Below are 21087 nucleotides of genomic sequence, written 5' to 3'. Positions count from 1 at the left end.
AAGCATCCTGTCCTGAGAATAATTACAAAGGATAAGCTCCAGCCACCAGGGGTGAGCAACTGGCAGTCTTAAAATGTTCTGTAAAGATATTAGTCTGAAAATTGCATTTTAATGTGGTATACTAGTAAAATAGAATTTTACTTGCTAAATTATTTCATCTTAATAATGATCTTTTTCTAAGGAAGGCTGTTACTTTTTTTTTTTTAAATGGGTCGTTCATATCTTCCAAAATAAGTGAACTGTCCTTTGGGATAACCTGTTAGTATCCACTTCTGTTTGAGTCTGGAAAATTGATGGAATATGAGAAAGCAGATAGAATTTCAGGTCAAGACTTTGATTTTAGGAAATATCATTTTCTCTACCATGTGCTTTGACTAGCTTTGGCCCACAGTACATCCTGACTTAAATCCTGTATTTTTTAAAATGAGTTATGGCAGCTTATGTGGTCCTTATCATAATCTAGGTGATGCTAGCAAAATGTATTCACTAGTTAACAATGATGCCTTCTGATAAAACCATTTCAAAGAATAATTCTTGAGTAGTGGTTTGGTTGACAATTATGCTTGCCAGAGATTTTATTTTTTATTTTTTTTAAAGAACCAAATTCTGAATTAACCCGTTTTGGAAGTTTCTGGTTGCTTCCCTAGCATACAGAGAAATATCAGGCTGCCAGTGTGTGGTGGACATATTTCTCATGATTAATAGATGAATAAAATATAATTGATATAGACTGAATATACAAGTTTGACACTAGACTCTGGAGGAAGAGAGAGGCTATCAACGGGAGAAACTGGAAACACCCATTTACTTGAAGAATTTTGTACTTTGTTTACATTTTCCTTGAAGGCTAATTTTGATTAATCAAAATTTGAAGGTTGCATGTAATCTTAAACTGTTAATTATAGACCCCAGGGAATCATTAGCTTTCAAAAGAAGTGGGCACTTCTTTAAGAATTTAAAAAAGAAAATAAATATCAAATAGGTCACTGTTATAGAATATCGTTTAATTATTGTTCATTGGTCAAAACTTAAAGGTATTGCCTTAAATGGATAAAATGGAGGTGTATAACAAATTACCAGAGTGGAAGGGAAACAGAGTATAAGTACTTGAAGTTTTTCTCGCATATTAACTGGCTTCCACTCTAGGGAAATACTTGCTTTTTCATGATAACATTTCTCATGTACTTAAAGTATGTTTATATTTTGGTTGTGTCCCCTTTACTTTGTATGGAAAGAAACCCCTGAATCTCAAACCTCTAACTGCTCCTTGTTCAGAGGAGTGATTGGAGAACTAGCAAATCTTTCATCAACGAAGAGGGTAACTGGTTAGAGAAACTGAGTCATTTCCCTGCATCTTTGGAATCAGTCCCTCTGCAGGCTATCTGTTACAGGTTGAATTGTGTCATTCTCCTCCTCCCCGCCCCAACTTCGCCCCCACTCCAAGGGTATATGGAAGTCCTAACCCCTGGTTCCTGTGAGTTTGACCTTACATGGAAAAGGGACTTTGAAGATGTCATCACGTTAAGATGAGGTCAGACTGGAGTGGGGTAGGCCCATAATCCATTACGACTGGTCACCTTATACCAGGAGGGAAATTTGGACGCAGACCAAAGGGAGACTGCCCTGTGATGACAGAGGGACACAGAGGAGGAAGGAAGGGGCTGTGTGAAGGTGGGGGCAGACTGGAGTTACACTGCTACAAACCCAAGGAATGCCCGGGGCCTCCGGCAGCCAGAAGAGACAGGGAAGGACCCTCTCCCGGTGGCTTTGGAGGGAGCAGGGGCCTGCCAGCACCGTGATAGTGGAATTCTAGCCTCTAAAACTGTTGAGACGATAAATTCCTATTGTTTTCAGCCTCCCAGTTTGTGGTTGTTACAACAGCCACAAGAAGCTACAGGATGAATCATACCTTCAGAGTTTGAATCCTGGCCTCACATTGTAATGCTGTGATTGATCTCAGGCAAGTTATTGAAGCTCACGGTGCCTTGGTTTACTCATCTATGAAATAGGGCTAAAAAGAATACCTTCCTCGTGTAGTTGTTTTGAAGATAAAATATGTGATACTTCGAATAATGCTATTATATGTAAAGAATGCAGTCATTTCAAAGCTACAAATGATTTTTGACCATTCAGCAAATATCCACTGAGTTTCCTTTTTAACAGCAGGCCCTATGCTAGACAGTGAGTGTCTGGCGTGAACCAGGCAGACGGGATCTCCGCCCTCCCAGATCCTTCAGGTGATCATTGTCTCTATTAACATGAAGAAGAAAGGAAAGTGGATTCCATGTGGCATCTTTATGGGCAAGAACTGGGTGCAACCTTTCTGAACCCCAGAGAGTCTAGTGCAGAACCTGTGTACTGGGCAGGCAGTGAGCGTGGAGCCACATTACCTGGGGTCAAATTCGGGTGTTTGTTAGCTCTCACCTTGGGCTGTAATAGAATTTTTAACTTTCTCTGCTTCCACAGCTGCAAAATGGGGACATACTGGAATCCTCCCTAATGGGGTTAGGGTGAGGATTAAATGAGTTAAAATGCATAAAGTACCTAGAATAGTAGGCACCTAATAAATGTTATTATATTATGAAATGATCCCTGAGAGATCTTAAACTTGTAAATGAATTTTTGTGATAATTATTAAGTGTGGAGAATTCAAGTGTGAATCAGACGTAGTTCCTGTCCACGTAGACTCACGGTCAAGTTGTGTGTGGGGGTTATTTATTTACATGGTAGTAAAATAGCATATGAACAAAAAATGGTGGTAGAAAGTAGAAGGAGCCTGGTTAATTCTCCTTGGAGTACCAGGGAAGGTTTCCCAAAGATGAGTTTTGGAGGTTGAATAGGAGTTTGCCAGGCAGCAAAGGAAAGAAAGAACATTAGGGGAAATGAGAGTAGTAGTATATCCAAAGGCATGGAGTCTTAACACCATGATAGGTACAGGAGACACCCAGGGGTCACTCACAGTGGTATAAGAGTGTAGGTAGTGTGTATAACCTTAAGCTACTTTCTTGACCTCTCAACTGTGCCTCTGTATTTTCATCTTTTAGTGATAATAGTCTCTGGGGGGATTAAATGAATATATTAATTTGAAGTGCTTAGATCCTCGCTTGGCCGAAGTAAGTGCTCAAAAAGTGTTGGCTCTAATTAACGTTAATTACTCTTGTATTTGCTATTGAAAGACAAGGGTTAAAAGGCTTACTTACTATTCTCAGTCTAGTTCATGGATTCTTGTGGGTCTGTATAAGTGCTGCACCCTCGGGTGCATATACTTTCTTGTAAACAACGTTTTTACCATTTGACATTGGGATTAGGAGGTGAAGAAACTACACCGTACTTTAAGTAGAGGAAAAATGATTAAGAGAGGCTAGACATTGGCACAGAGCTATGTGCAGATTGCTGATTGGGCAAAATAAAAAAAATAAACCAGCATGTTGAGCCAACATAGTTTTGTTTTTAAATCTGGTGAACCACCTGTATCTAAGCGATTAATTTAAAGATGGCTTTGGTTTGTTGTTAATTGTCTCCGATTACTTGGTGACATCAGTCTATGTTCTGAACCACTGTAAGTTGAAAAAAGCCACCACCAGAATGCAGTCTGCTGGTGGTGCTGCTCAGGGTGGTGTGTGCGCAGAGGTGAAAGGGTGCATGTGGCCTTGGATTTCTTTGGCTACACTTCTCAGATCGATGATGGCAATTGCATGACTTCAGCCATGGTCCCACCCACTTTTATTTTTAGTTTTTGAAGGGGGGAGTCATTTCCAATTGTGGTTTTTCTTTGATTATGAAAGTACAATGTGCTCATTGTACTTTCTGACAAGGCTCAGACCAAAAAAAGGGAAGAGACTTGAAGGAGGCAAAGTGGGGTGGTCTGTGCTGTGCATATTTGGGGAAGAAGTGTTCCAGGCAGTGGTGTTTGAGGAGTGGGAGGCTAGCAGCAGGGCTGGAGCGAGGTGAATGCCAGGGGGAGTAGTGGGCTCAGATAAAAAGGTTGGGGTGAAGGCAGTGGAACACCCTGCAGGGCTGGTTAGGCCGTTGGTGTGAAGATGCTCTGAATTGAGATCCAGAAGGCTGGTCCAGGGGAGCAGGTTCTGGTAGGAGAGGGTCATGGACCAAATATTTGTGTCCCCTGCAGATTCATGTGCTGAACCCCTCCCCACAATGTGGTGATTTTAGGCGATGGGCCCTTTGGGAGGTCATTAGGGTTAGATGAGGTCGTGAGGGTGGAGCCCTCACAAATGGGATTAGTGCCCTTCCAGGGGTCACGACAGAGCCCGATAGCACTTTCTGCTCTCTACCACGTGGACATACAAGATGCTGGCAGTCTGCAACCTGGGAGACGGTACTTACCGGACACCAAATCTTCCAGTGCCTTGGTCTTGGACTTCCCAGCCTCCAGAACTGTGAGAAATCAGTTTCTGTTGTTTTTAAGCCACCCACTCTGTGGTGTTTCTTATAATAGCCCAAATGGACAAAGGCAGGACAGATCAGGAGTTCAGCTTTAAATATGATATTTTGAGGTGTTTGATTGATATACAGTTGGACCTATGGACCTGGCAGGTGGGTCTAGGAGTCTGGAGCTTAGGGGAGGGGTCTGAGCTGGAGCTGTAGGTTTGGGAGTAAAAGATCATTCAGGGAGGGAATGAAGATAGAGAAAACTTGCAAGAGCTTAGCTTCTCATTAACAAGTTAGGGTGGGGGCGCCTGGGTGGCTCAGTTGGTTAAGCGCCTGCCTTTGGCTCAGGTCATGATCCTGGAGTCCCGGGATCGAGTCCCGCATCGTGCTCCCTGCTCAGCAGGGGTCTGCTGCTCCCTCTGACCCTCCCCGCTCTCATCTGCTTTCTCTCTCTCATTCTCTCTCTCAAATAAATAAAATCTTAAAAAAAAACAAATTAGGGCTGAAGAGATGAGGAAGAATAGGGCAAGGAGACTGAGAAGGAGTGGCTGCTAAGGTAGGAGTGTGATGTCCTGGAAAAGCCAAGTGAAGATATATTTCAATGGATAGATGTGATCAGCTGGGTCAAATTTGAAAATAAATCACCTCTCTGTGTAAAATTGTAGTAATTATTGAAAACTTATGGGTGTTCTTTAGGTCTTATTTATTTCTCTACATATACAGAGTTGTATTAAGTATAAATGCCCCATTCTCTCTTCCTTCTCTGGGAGATAGCATTGTTAATAGTTAATAGTCTGGGTAACCTTCCAGATGTGTGTGTGTGTGAGAGACAGTTATTTACATATCTGTATTAATAACTATATCTATAAATTTTTGGCTTAACAAATTTTTCAAATATACAAATATGCCAGTAAGTAGAGACTAATGTATTAAATCCTGATGTACCTCCTGTCCATTTTTTTAAATTAAGTTTTTATTTAAATTCCAGCGTAGTTAACATACAGTGTTATATTAGTTTCAGGTGTACAATATAGTGATTCAGCAATTCCATACAACACCTAGTGCTCGTCCTAAGTGCCCTCCTGAATCCCCACCCTCTATTTCTCCCATCCCCCACCTACCTCCCCTTTGGTAACCATCAGTTTGTTTTCTATAGTTAAGAGTCTCTTTCTCAAGGTTCCTGGGTGGCTCAGTCGGTTAAGTGGCTGACTCTTGATTTTGGCTCAGGTCATGATCATGGAGCCCCGAGTAGGGTTCACATGAAGTTGGAGTCTGTTTCAGGATTCTCTTTCTCCCTCTTCCTCTGTTCCTCCCCCCCAACTCTCTTACTCAAATAAATAAATAAATCTTTAAAAAAATAGAGTCCGTTTCTTGGTTTGTCCCTTTTTTTCCTTTGTTAGATTGTTTTTTTTCCCTTAAATTCCGCATATGCCTACTAGTCATATTAAAGAAATGTGACCACTGTTCTGGATATCTTAGAATTTGTTTTTACTTCCTTATTATTGCAGTTAGCTCTACTATTTTTATTTGTATTCTACTATTTTTATTTTTATGCACACACGTACGTCTTCTTGCTTGTGTGCACACACGCATGTGTTCTCTGTCTTTCCCCCTCCTCAGGCTCTTTCCCTTAGCCCAAGTGTGCTGTATTTTTCAGGCAGCTGTGCTCTAACAGCTGCCGCAGAGGTCCGGTACCCAGCTGGGTCCTGGGAGAGCCACAGAAGTAATGACGCACAAAACGGCAGCCTCCAAAAGGAACGTGTTCAACTTGCTGATGAGAGTAGCCTTGGGGAGTCCCAGGGTTCCGTTTGAGAGCTCTCCTGAGCCAGTGTGGGGATCAGGGTCTAAGGGAAGGTCTGAGGCTTTGGTGTCCTTCAATCCTTGCTTGGAATCCCAGCTCCATCGCTAACCGTGAGCATGGACAAGTTATGTCTCCATTTTCTTCATCCACAGATGGGAGACCCCAATTCCCACCTTAAAATGTTGTGAGGCTTGTGGGAGGTAACTTACGTAAGCAAAGTGCGTAAGAGAGTTTATTGTGTACTCGGTACCAGTGACATATATTCCTTCTCATCTCATTTTTCCTGTCTTGCTATTAAACTAATTGGTGGATGAAAAAGGTTTGGAGGTATATTATTTAAGTAAGTACACTTGGGTTATCTAGAAAGGAATATTGAGATAAAAGAATCTCAATGCAAAAAGTAGCTGATCCCAGACCAGTTCTCTATTGTTTTTTGTTTTTTAGTTTTAAATCCAAAACTTTGTTTCACTGTGAACAGGTTCATTGTCAAGTTCACTACCAGAGGTTTGGTGGTCTTCTGGAAAAGAGGAGCTAATAATCTGTCTTCTCTAACTACTACTGTGCCCTACCTGTGCTATTTACCTGCCTCAGGAGAGAATAATACTTCAGAAGATCCATCCTAGCATCAGTTGGTGCATCTCTGTTGTAAAAACATCATTTGGTTAGATGTTGTCAGCTATGGTGTGTGGAAACAGGTCCTTAATCACAATGGTGAAATGAAGGGATTGGAAAATGAACAAGTAAGAAAAAACAACTTCAAATAGCTTCCCATTGCTGACAAATAATGAGTCCTGCAAATGTTTAGCATTGGCCAAGTATTTACTATGATCCCTTAGACACTGCACTGGAGGACATGACTGGGTCAGGACTGCCCAGCACACCGGAGGTGTAATCAAATGGCGTTCCCACCCTTGGCTCTCAGACTGGCCACCTCGCTCGGTGAGTGACTTGCATTAGTAAAAACCATCTTTTTTTTTGAAGAGTTTATTTATTTATTTATTTATTATTTTTTAAAGATTTATTTATTTATTTATTTATTCATGAGAGACAGAGAGGCAGAGAGAGAGAAAGGCAGAGGGAGAAGCAGGCTCCCAAGGAGCAGGGAGCCCGATGCGGGCCTCAATCCCAGGACTCCAGGATCATGACCTGAGCCGAAGGCAGACGCCCAACCATCTGAGCCACCCAGGCACCCTTGAAGAGTTTATTTATTTGACAGAGAGAGACACAGCGAGAGAGGGAACACAAGCAGGGGGAGCGGGAGAGGGAGAAGCAGGCTTCCTGCGGAGAAGCAGGGAGCCCGATGCGGGGCTCGACCCCAGGACCCTGGGATCATGACCCGAGCCGAAGGCAGACACCCAACGACTGAGCCACCCAGGTGCCCCTAAAAGCCATCTTCTTTTACACTGGGTTTTCTACTCTAGGGTTGGGAGAAAAATAAAAATAAATGAAGGTATAAACTTTAAAAGGAATTGAATAGCTATTGACTATTGTCATAGGTGGATCCCAAGTTAGTAATCAAATAGGTCATTGCTGATTGTTCATACCCATGATTTGATCATGTTAAGCACACAGGCATTAATAAGGGGGAGAGGAAGCTCTTTATTGGCTAATGTGGGCAAAGTAAAAAAATATATCTGGTACAGTCCCTGGTCCCATGAGTGGCGTATTTCAAGTTTCAGCATTCCCTTTCCTGGGGTGGCCAAGGCTGCTGTCAGGGTGATGTTGGTGGCCTCAAGGACATGACATCATTCCATTGGGTCCCTAAGGAGAGTTAAATCGATCCAGTTGGGTCTCAAAGCATCATCTCTATGAGAAATGGTGGGCCAGCCATACCTATCTCCTAGCTGGCCCGAGTTTCTTTTGTTGCTCTTGTCCGTCAGAAAGGGACCACCAGCTCCTTATTGGTCAGTTTCTCCAAAGCTCTTTAATCACAAGTAGGGGATTAGCTTTCCTTAGCCTTTTTCTTCTCAGATATTCTTAGAAAAGAGTCTTACTTTTTATTGCTTCAACTGCTTTTTCCTACTTAGGAGGTAAAGTTTAGTGAACTCCAGGAATCAAACCATATTTTATGGCCATGTGTGTAAGACTGGTGTGAAGTTGTCCCTGATGCATCATCTGTACAACAAAACATTGGACACCAAAACACACTCAGTAGCCAAACCTGATTTTATGGAGGAGGACTTGTATCTCTTTTATTCATGACTCATATTTGCTCTTCTTTTCTCACTTCTGATGAGATGATCACAGACAGAACTTTAAGAAATAGCCTGGGTAGCGAATTCTTTTGATATGGTAAGTTTTAGAAAGCAAATGCACTGCAATGAAATCAGACTAAGCAGTATGTGAAGCTGAGGATCATTTTTATTTTTTCAAGGGTGGTAATATTAGGGAATTGAGTCAACTTTTTAATGAAAAAAAATAAAACAAAACCCAGCACATGTAGAATTGAGTTTTTCCATATGTATGCACTTGTGTAGCCATTACCCAGATCAAGATAGAGAATATCTCCATCCCTCCTCCAGGTCTCTACCTGTCGTCTTCGAGAGAGTACCTCTGTCACTGGATGAGTTTCCCCTGTTTTGATCTTCATGTAAATGGAGTCATACAATATGTAGTCTCTCATGTTTCCTTTCTTCTGCTCAACCATCTGTGTTGTAACATTAGTTCATTCTTGTCCATTGTGTGTGGTATTCCATTATATGAACACGTGTCACCTTATCCACAGGACTTTTGGCAGACATTGGGTTTCCCAGTTTTTGCCAATTAAGAATAATGCTACTGTGAACATTTTTGTATATACCTTTTGGTGGACATTTACCATGCGTTTCTGGTAGGTATATTTGAAGGTATGGGATTGCTGGGTTGTAAGGCATACATACATATGTTGTTTAGCTTTAATGGAGTCTTTCAAAGTGGTTGTTCACATGTATATCTCCACCAGCTTTGTGATGATGCCACCACTTTTTAACCCCATTAAGGCTTTCTGTGTTTCCTACCATAGTTGACAGGACCACCATCCCTACAGATACCAAAGCTGGAAACTTCCTGCCTCTTTGAGATTCTTCTCTTTTGCCTCATCCAAATAGGCCACCAACAGGAATGGCCAGTCTTCCAAAGTGTCCCTGGAATGTGTTTTATCTTTTTAGTTCCCAAATGTTTTCATTTTTTTTTTCACCTTGAAGGTGGTAAAGCTGCTGATTGGTTGTTCTGTCTCTAGATTTTCTTTTCTGCAAGTCAGTTCCACTAGAATATAAAGATATGTAAGTAAAAGCACTCATCATAACTCATAGGCCGTTTAATGTGAATTGAATGGGACTCTGATTTAAAACTGGCTATAATGTAAAGTCCAAACTCCTTTGCATAAGTATATATTGGAAATAGTTAAAGACTAATGAATTTTCAACCTACTGTGGGTGTCATTTGGGAAACACACATACACAGAGAAAAGAGAGAAAGAAAGACTTTTGCCCTTTGCCTCTGCAGTAAGATTTGGCTATAAAAGAAGCTAAAATTGGCATGGATAAATTCATGTCACAGAAATGAATGAGACTACTATCTGTTTAAGAATCTGTCAGATTGTTTAAATCTTGATGGCACTTGACGCTGTATGAATGTGTATGTGTGTACATAAATGCATGTGTTTCTCATTTAATTCTTACAACAACCATATTAAATCGGTACCCTCTTTTACAAGTGAGGAACGGAGATCTTTGAGGAGCTGAATGACTTGCCCAGGGTAAGTAACATGGACAGTACTTGATGGTTTGGTACATATAGTCGAGCTTTCTTGACTTTATAGCACATGGTCATAAATAAAAATTCAGTTTTATCCTTTCTGTATGGGGCTTCTGTAGACAAGATATGAACTTAAGAATCACACGTTTTATATAAAATATTAGCCCATTGGCACCAGTGTGTATTGTTATTATTTATGTTTCTAAAATTGAAATATGCCTATTATCTTTTCTCATGTTATAAAAATAGTGAAAGTTTAGTAGAAAACACAATATATAATAGAGTACAAAAGACATTTAAAAAACCACCTGAAATTCCACCAGTTACATAGGTTTTTCTTTTTTAAAAATTAAAAAAAATTTATTATGTTAAGTTAGCCAACATATAATACATCATTAGTTTTTTTTATTATGTTAATCGCCATACATTACATCATTAGTTTTTGATGTAGTGTTCAACGATTCATTAGTAATAACACAGAAAACAAAGGACCGTTGTCCTCTATTACCTGAGAGCCTATTTTGTGTCCTCAGTCTTCACATCACCGGGAAACCAAATTCTACCTGAGGCTCATCTCTAACCTGACCTTCTGTGTTGTGGTTATTTGGATGCTAATACTTGAAATAATCTTAAATGTAAAGGCATGATACAAAATAGCACTGTCATATTGATGATTCCTGTGCATGTGCAGAAGCCATGAATTTTAGTGATAAAATTAGGTTCTTTTTTCCTGTGCACCTAAAATATTTGTTTATAGTTGCAGTAATTTCTGAAGGAACATACAGTATCAAGTGTGTGGGATTTGGAGTCCCCCCAGGTCAGGGTTCCGGTGCTGGCTTTATCACTTCCTAGCTGTATAGCCTTAAGTAAGCTTCTCAATTACTTTGAGCCTCAGTTTTCTCATCTGGATAATTGGAATAATACCACCTAATAGGGTTGCTATGAAGACCCAGTGGCATCATGTCAGCACCAAGGCAGTTGTGTTTCTTTTAATAATAGTATGCTGGCCCTTTATTTATGGTCAGCAGTAATTTGTTTCCAAACAAAGTGGAGAGCTGAACTACAGCAGTGATAATAGTGTCTCATTAGGATTGCACAGAATCTTCATTTTTTGTGTGGTATGATAGTTGGCATAGTGGTAGGGGATGGTACATGGCACTTTGGAACCTCTTGGATTCTGCTTAGTGACAAACAGGTAGCAGAGAGTTGAAACTCACAGTTGCAAAGTGAGCATGCACTCACAACCCTGCAAAATTAGGGTGCATACCAGACAAGTGAAGAACATACTAATTATTATCCTACCTTGGAGAAAGTCTGGTAGGATTGTAGCTTCAGGCACTTTGTAAGACCCAGCCACTTAAGCTTGCAAAATAGTGATTACTATTTTTAGTTCAATTTCTACCCTTTAAAAAAGTGTAGGATACTCCTTGCTACTCCTGGATGGTTTTATGTATTTTAATTAATGTTATCTTATTACATTTGTGCCCCAAGGCTGCTTTAGTGAATTTCAGAGGGTTGATGAAATTAGATAGGTCTGACTGGGAAGACTCTGTTACTCATATTTATGGTTATAAAATATTTCAGGTCCATCTATGTATGACATTCCTGTGCTGTAAACACACAGTGTTCTGAATCCATCTGTCTTAGAGTGATTCAGACCAGTCAAGTATTAGTAGCTCCAGGGTGGGGGTGGTTTTGTTGTTTTTGGTGTTAAACATGGCTTTACATTTTTCCCTTAAAATCTCATCATGCAATTACATGTAAAAAGATGAAAGTGATTCTATAAACCCAACACAAACACCTCTCCCCTCCAGCTTTATTACTTTATGGGTAGAACTTGCATATTCCTGATTGAATTGGCATGAGGGTTTGTGACCAGGTAGAAATCAGCTTTATTTGGATCTGAATGAGTAGCCAACTGTAGAGCATGGAAAATATATTTTAAGTAATTTGCCAGAGCTGAATGCAATTAGTCCTGCAGTAAAGTGAAAGACAATTCCCTGAAAAAGTAGTATTTTGAGAAAGGCTTGAAATAAGACACAGTCAATAAAGAGAAAAGCTATAATAAACTATTTATTTTGGTAAAATGCAGGGCAGAGTCTTTTAGTGGGAGTTAATTAACATATAAGATGTCCCAAAGCTTTTGAACAGTAATTACATATTATACAGTATCTTTCCTGCCTTGAAGGTTAGGGTCATGATACCCTCTTGGTGGTAGAACTTGAGGTTGCAAAATTTTAAATCCTAGGAGGAGGAGGAGAAGAATCAGGAGTATCAAGATAATAAGTGAATCTTAGGAACTTTGTACACATTTTTTAAAGTTTCTGTAAAATCAAATAGCAAAGTGTACTTTAAAAATCTCATGCAGAGTTTCATTGTAATAGTGTGTATTCCTCTTGCTTTGTGACAGGTAATGACCATATTAAGAGGCTTTTGTTTTATCCAGGGGGTAGTCTCCTTTGCACATAGTCAATGCCTTTCCCTCCCTCCCTCCTTCCCTCCTTCCCTTCATTCCTTCCTTCCATTATTTCCATTCAGTCATTTCTTGTTTTATACCAGGCACTATTTTGGGCTTTGAGAACACATCATAGCAAAGTCCCTGCCCTCAATAAGATTACATTATAGTTGGGGAAGGCAGATAAGTGTCTCAGGGTTCGTTGGGTTCTCTAGAAGCAGATGCTGAGATACAGTTTGGGAAACAAGATGTTTTATTTGGGGTCAACACTGTGAACAAGAAGGGGCGAGAGCAGGATTGGGCGCAGGAAGAAGTTGAACGATGGTGCAGGTTTGACAAAGCCTCTAGCAACCCTCCAGAAAACTCTGGAGACAGTATTACCCGTCAGAGTGTCCTGCGCTGAGCAGTAACCTCACTCCTTTACTGCGTGTGTTACACCAGGTATGGTGTGCCCCGAGAAGGGTGTCTCCAAGAGGGGCAGATGGTGTAGCTCTCTGCGGCTGAGGCTGACCCTGAGAAGGGGGGCCCTGGAGCTGTCTGCTTGCAGGTGCCCAGTGAGTCTTAGCAGTGGCCCTCCTAGTCTACCACAGTAAGTGTCTATAAAGTATCTGATGGTGACACATGATGGAAAATAGAATGCTGGTTGAGGGGGATAGAAAGGGAGGAGAAGGCCTTTTGGGGGTATTTGAATGGAGATCTATAGGAATGGAGGGTGTTGAGGGCAGAGCTGTCCGGGGAAGAGCCAGAGCAAAGGTCCTGCAGAGGACTGTGCCTGGTATGTCAGGAGAGCAACAAGGAGGCCAGTGTGTGAGCCAGGGTGCAATCGTGTGAGGCCTTTTGGCTATGACGAGGAGTTCACCTTTTATTCTCTGTGAGGTCGTGTATTAATTTGTAGGACTGCCATAATAGAGTGCCACAAACTTGGTGGCTTAAATAATAGAAATGTATTATTTCACCATTCTGGATGTTAGAAGTCCATGGTCAAGGTATTGGTAGGGTTGGTTCTTATGCCTGTGAGAGAGAAACAGTTCTACCCTCTCATCAAGCTTTTGGTGGTTTGCTAGCAATGTTTGACATTCCTTGGCTTGTAGATCTCAGACTTCATCTTCACATGGTGTTCTCCCGAAGTGCATCTCCGTGTCCAAATTTCCCCTTTATATGAGGACATTGGTCCTATTGGATCAGAGCCCACCCTAATCTTATGACCTCATCTTAACCAATTACATCTGCAATGACCCTCTTTCCAAATACAGTAACATTCTGAGGTACTGGGGGGTTAGGACTTCAATGACACAATTCAGTCCCAACTGGTGAGAAGCCCTTAGAGAATTTTGAACAGATTAATAATATAATCTGATTTATGTTTTACAAAGGACCAGTTTGTTTTGTGGAGACAAGAATGGAGAGAGGAAGCAGCCATTGGAGTAATCTGGGCAGGAGATGAAGGAAGGTAGTTGGGCCAGGGAATGAGAGATGGTGGTAGTGAGTGGTCAGGTTCTAGGTACAAGGTAGAGCTGATATCCTGTTAGATTTGATGTGGAGTGAGAGGGAGAGAGTGTGAGCAAAGGCAAGGAGCAACTGGAAGAATAGAGGTCCTGTTACTGAGATGGGTAAGGCTTTGGGAGGAGTTTGGGGGTGACATTATTAATTTGATTTAGGACTTAAGTTTGTGATGCCTATTAGACATTCATGTAGAGATATTGAGTAGGCAATTGGACATATGAGAGATTCTGGAACCTGGAGTTCAAAGATGAGAAGGGACCGGCAAAGAAGATCTGGAAAGGGGAAGTTAGTGAGACAGGAAGAGAACCCAAGATGAGGGAAGGGTCTCAGAAGGCATGCAGTAAGTGTGTTTCAGTTATCAGTAGGATGAGGATTGGATTGACCATGACATGGGCAGCATGGTGGTCACTGGTGACCTCGACAAGAGCAGTTTTGCTAGAGTGATAGGGATGAAAGCCTGGTTGGAGTGAACTCAATGGGAGGAGAGAGAAAGTAGAGACTGTAAATACAGACAGCTGTTGATTTAATGACTAGCTCTTTGACTAGCTTGCTGAGGACTCCTGTTCACCCCAGAGGTGCAGAGTAACTACGATCCTAGGAGGTGGAAGAACCTTTGGGAAGCCTCTCTTTGACTGGCTTAGAATGGAGGTCAGGTACTTCTCTGACTCCCTCCCCTCTTCTTTTGCAGGGGTATTTAACTTTAAGTCTGCCCATTAATGATAACTTAATGCCAAAGTATGTAATGTTAGCCCCTCTCAGACAAGTTTTATCTCCTTTCCTCCTAACAGGGTAGTATAGTAATACTGAGTTCTTGAGGGGTGAGTAAGGGAGTGTTAGGATTATGGAGGATTAGTCATGAAGTCCTAAGGGAAGAAATATTTGACCTAAAAGGAAATGTATCCGGGATTCACTTGCTTGAATAAAGAAAATGAAGGAATTATACATAATTAGCTCTCAGGGTAATTTGCATCCAAAAACAATTTTAGCTGCATTTCAATTTCCTCCTTCCCATATCTTAAAATCAAGAGTTATGAGCAAAGTATAATTAACAGAGTTGAATTTCATCTCCTCTCATTTTCCCAGTCTGCCAAGGTAAGGGAGCAGAAGACCCAAAAGGGCAACCCGAAGAGTGGAGTGAAACACAAGGGCTTCGAGTTCTATCCTCCCTTTGTCCCCCAGGTGCTCAGAAACCATTTAGACAAGGTTGTCTATGCCTGGAATTGAATGTGGGTGAAGGTGTGAGCTTCAGCTTTGAGGGAGACGTGTATAATTTCAGAATCAAAGGAGTTACTAAACTTAGTTTTTACAAGGCCGTATTAGGTCTGAAAAAAATTTTTTTTAACATAAATGATAGAATGAAATTTGATCCTGGATGCTCTTCCTGCTTTGAGGAGGGCACCTAGTTAAGAGTACGCCTGTTTGGGACGCCTGGGTGGCTCAGTCGGTTAAGCACCTGCCTTCGGCTCAGGTTATGATCCCAGGGTCCTGGGTTTGAGTCCCACACTGCTCCTTGCTCAGCAGGGAGCCTGCTTCTCCTTCTGCCTGCCACTGCCCCTGCTTGTGCTCTCTCTCTCTCTGACAAATAAATCTTAAAAAAAAAGTGCGTCTGTTCTGTTGACTCATAGAATTCATCTGACCAAATGTGCTTATTTCTGTGAGATGAAACAGACTTTTTCTTTCAAGGGTGCATTGCCTTCCACCAAGTTCATGTAGGAAAAAAAGAAAAGGAAGTAGAATTAAACTGTACAATGAGAAGAGCTTTAGATTTAATAAAAGGGAAGCTTTTCCTAATGAGGCTCCTTGAGGCTTGTCCTGGCTTCCCTGCAGGATTTGTAAATCATTCCCTCCTAGATGATCAAGGTGTGGGAAAGGCAGAGTGATCAGGAGACCTTTAAGGAGGAGTGGGGAGAACCATTTATGTTGCAAGAAAACATCTGGGCAAATTTAATGCTACTTTTAAAGACCTTCAAGGAAGCAAACACAACCCCACCATCCTATAGGTTTTCTTAGGCTTATTCAAGCCTCAGGGGACCACAGTGTTTGCAAGCCGTGTGTCCTTGTAGGAGAGAGTGAGGTGGGAGACATGTGCTGCCTTACCCTGTTGGAGGTTCTTCAAGGGCCCAAACCTTTGCCAGTGGAGACAAATGATTTCTCAGATTTCTGTTCATTCCGAGCATTATTTTGTTCTTGTAGCTTCCCTCTTGTCTTATCTGAGATTGGCCTCTTAAAATTCAGCATTGAAAGATAGGAAGAAAGGAGGATTAGTTGGGTATTGTTTCTATTAAATCTGGTAATGGGTTAGCATATTATTGAATAGTGTTTGTATGCTTCTCCCCACCCCCAGGCTGTAAAATATGTCATTTCCAAGATACGGAAGAGTCCCCAGCCTCAATTGTCATTTCTCCTGAATCCATATATAATCTAGCATTATTAACCCTTCATAGCTCCTCTTCATGCCTGTATGTGACTGCTATGGGGAATTTTAAATCAAGCCAGCTGTGTTAAATATTCATAGAATCGATTTTCACTTGTTTAAAGTCTTTGGTGATTTATCTTCAGGGAGTGTTAATACGGCAGTAATTCTGCATTACATTTCTTGCACCAACATTTAATTAATACTGTATTTCACAAGGATTATTGCAGGTTTATTGCTGTTGTATTTGGAGTTGTGGTTCTGTGCTAGTAATTCAGAGAAATAGGATCCTTGAATCTGTTGTTTCCATTTTAATTGTGTGTACTTTTGAGCTGACAAGCTTAAGAAGGTCTGTTAACTCTTTAACCGACCTGATGGATAAATCTGTTTTGGTGGAGTAGACCTGGGGATATGTTGCTTGAGGATGTCGATCTATTTTTTTTTTTTTATGATAGTAGTAAATTTAATCTATATTTCATTTTTAACTGATATACTTTATATCATTTAATGGGTATTAGTGTTTGCTTCACTTCTCTATTAAGGTACCTGGGACATCTCAGCCTGTATGAATGGTAGCAATTGTACTGCTTATTAAAGCAGGTTGATTTACGTTGTTATTCTCTTCCAGAAACTTCAGTGGTTTTTCAGAGCACTAGGACAACAGTATCTTAATCAGTTATTGTGTGACGCTGCCCAGTTCGCTTCAGAACCTTACATCATTTGACACTTACCAGGTGCTCACTGTTGTATTGAAAGAACAAATAAATGTATAACGGAAAACTTTTTGTTTAGTGAATACATGGCTGTCTACGCAATAAAAATGGCTCAGTATGTCACAGCAGTGGGCCCCGAAAGAAAGAGGGTTTGCCTGTCAGAGTCTTTCATAAATATTTGCTTAATGGATAAAAAGCGGGAAAAGAGGTAGGAGGCAGTTCTAGGTGGGTAGAAAGGAAGAGTAAAAATTGCAAAGGCTGGGAAGTGTGAGGCAAGGCCAAGGCTTGAGTGTATTGTATTGGATTTAACACAGGCAGCTGAATGTTCTGGAAGGAACTGCAGACTGGGAGTTAACACACTTTGGTTCTTTGCCACTTACTAAAAAGTGACCTTGGGTGACTCTGAACTTCTGGGCCTTGGTTTTGTCATCTGTCCTGCCTTCCCCGAAGCCTTAGTCTGAGGCTTAGGTGAGAAAATTCATAGGAGAGCGTTTTGTGAAGGGTGAAGGGTCATTCGTATTAGGTGGTGTTGGAACCTTATGGATGATGAGGTTCATTTACCGATCAGATATTTACTGAGCACCTACAGTAGGCCATGGCCTGTGATAGGCAGTGGTGGGTAGAGCACAGGCCTTACTTCCCGGGCTTTCATTCTCGTGGATGACGAAGGTAGGAACCAAATAATCGCTCAAGTCTGTAATTACCGACTGTTAGCAAGTACTGTGAAGTACAGCGTGCTAGAAGCTCATTCTAGCCTGGGCCGGGGGTGGAGCATCATTCTGGGGTTTGAGTTTATCCGGTACTATGTGAAGTCTTTAAAGGTTCTTGCAAGGAGTGACCTAAACCCAACATTGCTTTAGGAAGTTGAGTCTAGTGGCTACATGGAGAATAGACTGAGGAAGGCTTGGGGTCTGGGAGAACAAGTAAATGAAGCTACCGTCCTATATATCCCATTATCTGTCCTGTGACATGTATATATCATATATGTTCTTAGAATTGTTTTAGTGTTTGAAATGTTGAATGTTGATAGGTGGGAGTTTCTAGGGTCTTGTTGTTTATATGGTTTTCATTTGGTATATTAGTGAACTTCTGTTTTTAGTTAGACCTGAAGTTGACATAAAATATTAGCAGATGCTTTTATGGGTTCTTCTGTGTGCCAGAGACACTGCACTTAGTGCTTTATCTATATTATCCCCTGTTAACCCTCAACAACCACGTGCGGTGTCAAGATATTATCCATCTGTATTATCTTCGTTTTACAGATGAGGAAACTGAAACTTGCCCAAGGCTATACAGCTGGGAAGTGGGACTTGGACCCAGGCCATCTGGTTTCAAGTGTGTGTTCTTAATCACTTCATTATCATCTTTTCACTTAAAAAAGAATTAATTTAAGGTCCTGTGAGAGAAGATAAAGATGCCAGTAAAGCAGTCTTTAAATAACTGCTGTGAATCCCTTCCTCTCAATATATTTCCTTCCTGTTTTTTAAAAAATAAATTTTTGTTAATTATAAAGTTAGGAAAGAAACCTATCAAAAAGCAAAAATTTTTTGAAGTTTTTTTGTGGTTTTATGCATTTTGTCATGAAGAATTATAAAAGTGTAATAGAGTCTTCGACGTTGCTTTGTGCACTACATATCTCCCCATTTTTACTTTGTTCATAACTAGAATAACTATTAGCCATGTCGCAGTGTCCAGATCTGCTCTCTGTGGTAGATCTTATGTTTGCCTCCCATCTTACATTGCCTATAAAAGCCCAGATCAGTGTCAGGTATATATTTAGTTGTAGGGCGGTAGAATCAAAGCATGGATAACACCTGTGGGATGTACATAGCTGACTCTCTTGAATTCACAGACAGGGACTCCAAAATTAAGGCGAGTCACTTCCACAGGGCCTTGGTGCTAATTATGGACAGAGCCAGACCAGAGGGCAGGACCCAGAACATCAGCCCAGTGTTCCCTCACATCCTTGCCTGTGAAGGGTAGCAGAGTATGCCACCCCAGTATATGATTGTACAAGCTCAGGATGTGTCACTCCAAAATATGCTGCTTTGGTATGTTGATTACTTCAAGCTGTAGGCACTTGATAAACAGCAAATGCTAGCAGCAGCTTTCTCTAAACTCCCCTTCCTTGTCTTTAGGCAGATAAGAACTTAGTTGTCATAAGATCCCCTCCCTGGAGTTTCATCAGCCAGGGGAGACTGACTGTTAATCACAGGAAAGAAGACTAGAAATGACACCACACTCAGACTTTGTTACAAAGTGTCATACCTCCCCTCTGTTCTTTTCAGGACCCGCTCCACCTTTCCTAAAAATCATTTACACCCTCCCCCTTTCCCTGTTAAGATGATAATTAAGCCTGAATTCTAAGCCACCTCTTTGAGTTACTCATTTTCCCCTGGGTATCTTCCATGTTAAATGAGGTTACATGTTAATAAACTTTTGTTTGTTTTTCTCTTGTTAATTTGTCTTTTATTACAGGGCTCTCAAATAAGAACTTAGAAGTGTAGAGGGAAAATTATTTTCTTTCTGTACATGTTTCTATGCCCCAACCTCCTTTTTTGGGCATTTGTTTCCATTCTATTTCACTTGTATACTATAATTGACAGTGAAATTTTGTATTAATTAAACTAAGTCCTAATGCTGTGACGCCAGGGTAGGACACACCTCTGGCTGTTAGTTCAGAATGAGTTTGTGTTCAAATAATTTCAATTTGAATATTAATAAAATCTTTAAAAAATTTCCTATAATTTTAATTTTTGTCAACCTAGAATGCTTTATTAAATGAGCTTTCCTGTGTTAATTTCTGTCATCACACTATTCTGTTTTTCATTTGTGTTGTTTATTTTTCCTAAGAGTATATTAAAACTTTAATCCTGAGCTATGGGTCAATGTGGATAAGCTACAAAAAGTCTGAATTCAGAATTAAACTAAAGCTTTGGATTTAATTTGGCTTATGGCTCATAATCACTGACATTTTTTGCAGTGATAGTAAGAGAAAATCTGTTGCAGTAACTCCTAAAGGAGTTTTTATATATTGCTTTTGATTCTGTTTTGTTTCTTGACTTTTGGGCTCAGCCAGGGAAGCCAGGGAAAAATGACTCTTTCTGCCTACCATAACCCTGTTTGTCCCCTGAAGGCTCTGCTTTAATTTTGTTAATGCTGTTAACTGCTAAAAAGTACATGCTCTGCAGGAGTTGGGTGTGGATGTAATCTTACTAAGTAAGAGACATATGCTTTGCAGTTGTACAAATTGTTTCATTTTCTTTATTTGGTTGGAATCTCTTTTTGGATTCCTTATGCTTTTTTGTGATTGGTGTTATCACCCAGCAGTTATGTATATCTCAGTAATAGAGCCAGGAGGCCAGAATCTCTTGAATATTCTGTACAGAATTTTGTGTTTATAGTGTAAACTCTCTTATCTGGGATTATGACCAGCAGCTAGTCAGTTAAAGTGGAGAAATGTAAAAAAAAATGTTAAATTCATATCCTAAACATTTTATTTTAAAACTCAAACACATAAATGTATGGCATTTGCTGATTTCTGATGGAAACCTGATATGTGTTTTCCATGTTGTTTTTTGTACATAGAACTGTACCCGTGATGCATGGTCTACTTGGTTTTCAGTTTGGGTTGCTTCAAATTGTTACAAGAACTTTAAGATACTTGTTAACTTTCTGAGTGCAAAATCCTTCCAGATTTTTGTGATTTGCCTCCCAGTCCTTTGCCTCACCCCTAAATAATGGCTGTTTTAGTATTTCACTTTTATTGAATTATTCCACATTATTCAGATATTCAACTGCATTTTCATAGAAACAGTAATTTTTCTGAACTCACATTTTATATGTTTACATAATATTTACTATGTGTTTATATGTAACTAAATTATAAGAACCATTGGCATAAATAGGTTAGGAATTAACACACCTGATCCTAGGGAAGATATAGCATGATTGATAGGTGTAGATCACTGCTTCCCAACTAATATGTAGTGAAGGTGTAGTACTTTTTATTTTCAATCTGCTGTGGACCTGTATATTTACTAATGAAAAAAATAAATAAGAAAGACATATAAAATAA

General features: G+C 40.4%; 1 protein-coding gene across 17 annotated transcripts in view; it reads left to right on the top strand.

Moving 5' to 3' along the window:
* APBB2 (amyloid beta precursor protein binding family B member 2) overlaps positions 1-21087 on the top strand; it is a 356077-nt gene that overhangs the window by 18681 nt on the left and 316309 nt on the right. The window contains exon 2 of one of the 17 annotated variants that reach the window (XM_027599381.2): positions 7027-7129. The exons of the other annotated variants lie outside the window; for them this stretch is intronic. The gene's annotated coding sequence lies outside the window, so the exon portion shown is untranslated. The remainder of the gene's footprint in view (positions 1-7026; positions 7130-21087) is intronic. 17 annotated transcript variants of the gene reach the window in all.

Source organism: Zalophus californianus, chromosome 2, assembly GCF_009762305.2.
Source record: "Zalophus californianus isolate mZalCal1 chromosome 2, mZalCal1.pri.v2, whole genome shotgun sequence".
Taxonomy (NCBI): domain Eukaryota; kingdom Metazoa; phylum Chordata; class Mammalia; order Carnivora; family Otariidae; genus Zalophus; species Zalophus californianus.
The sequence above is the reverse complement of the archived record's forward strand: the minus strand, read 5'-3'. Positions and strand labels throughout refer to the sequence as shown.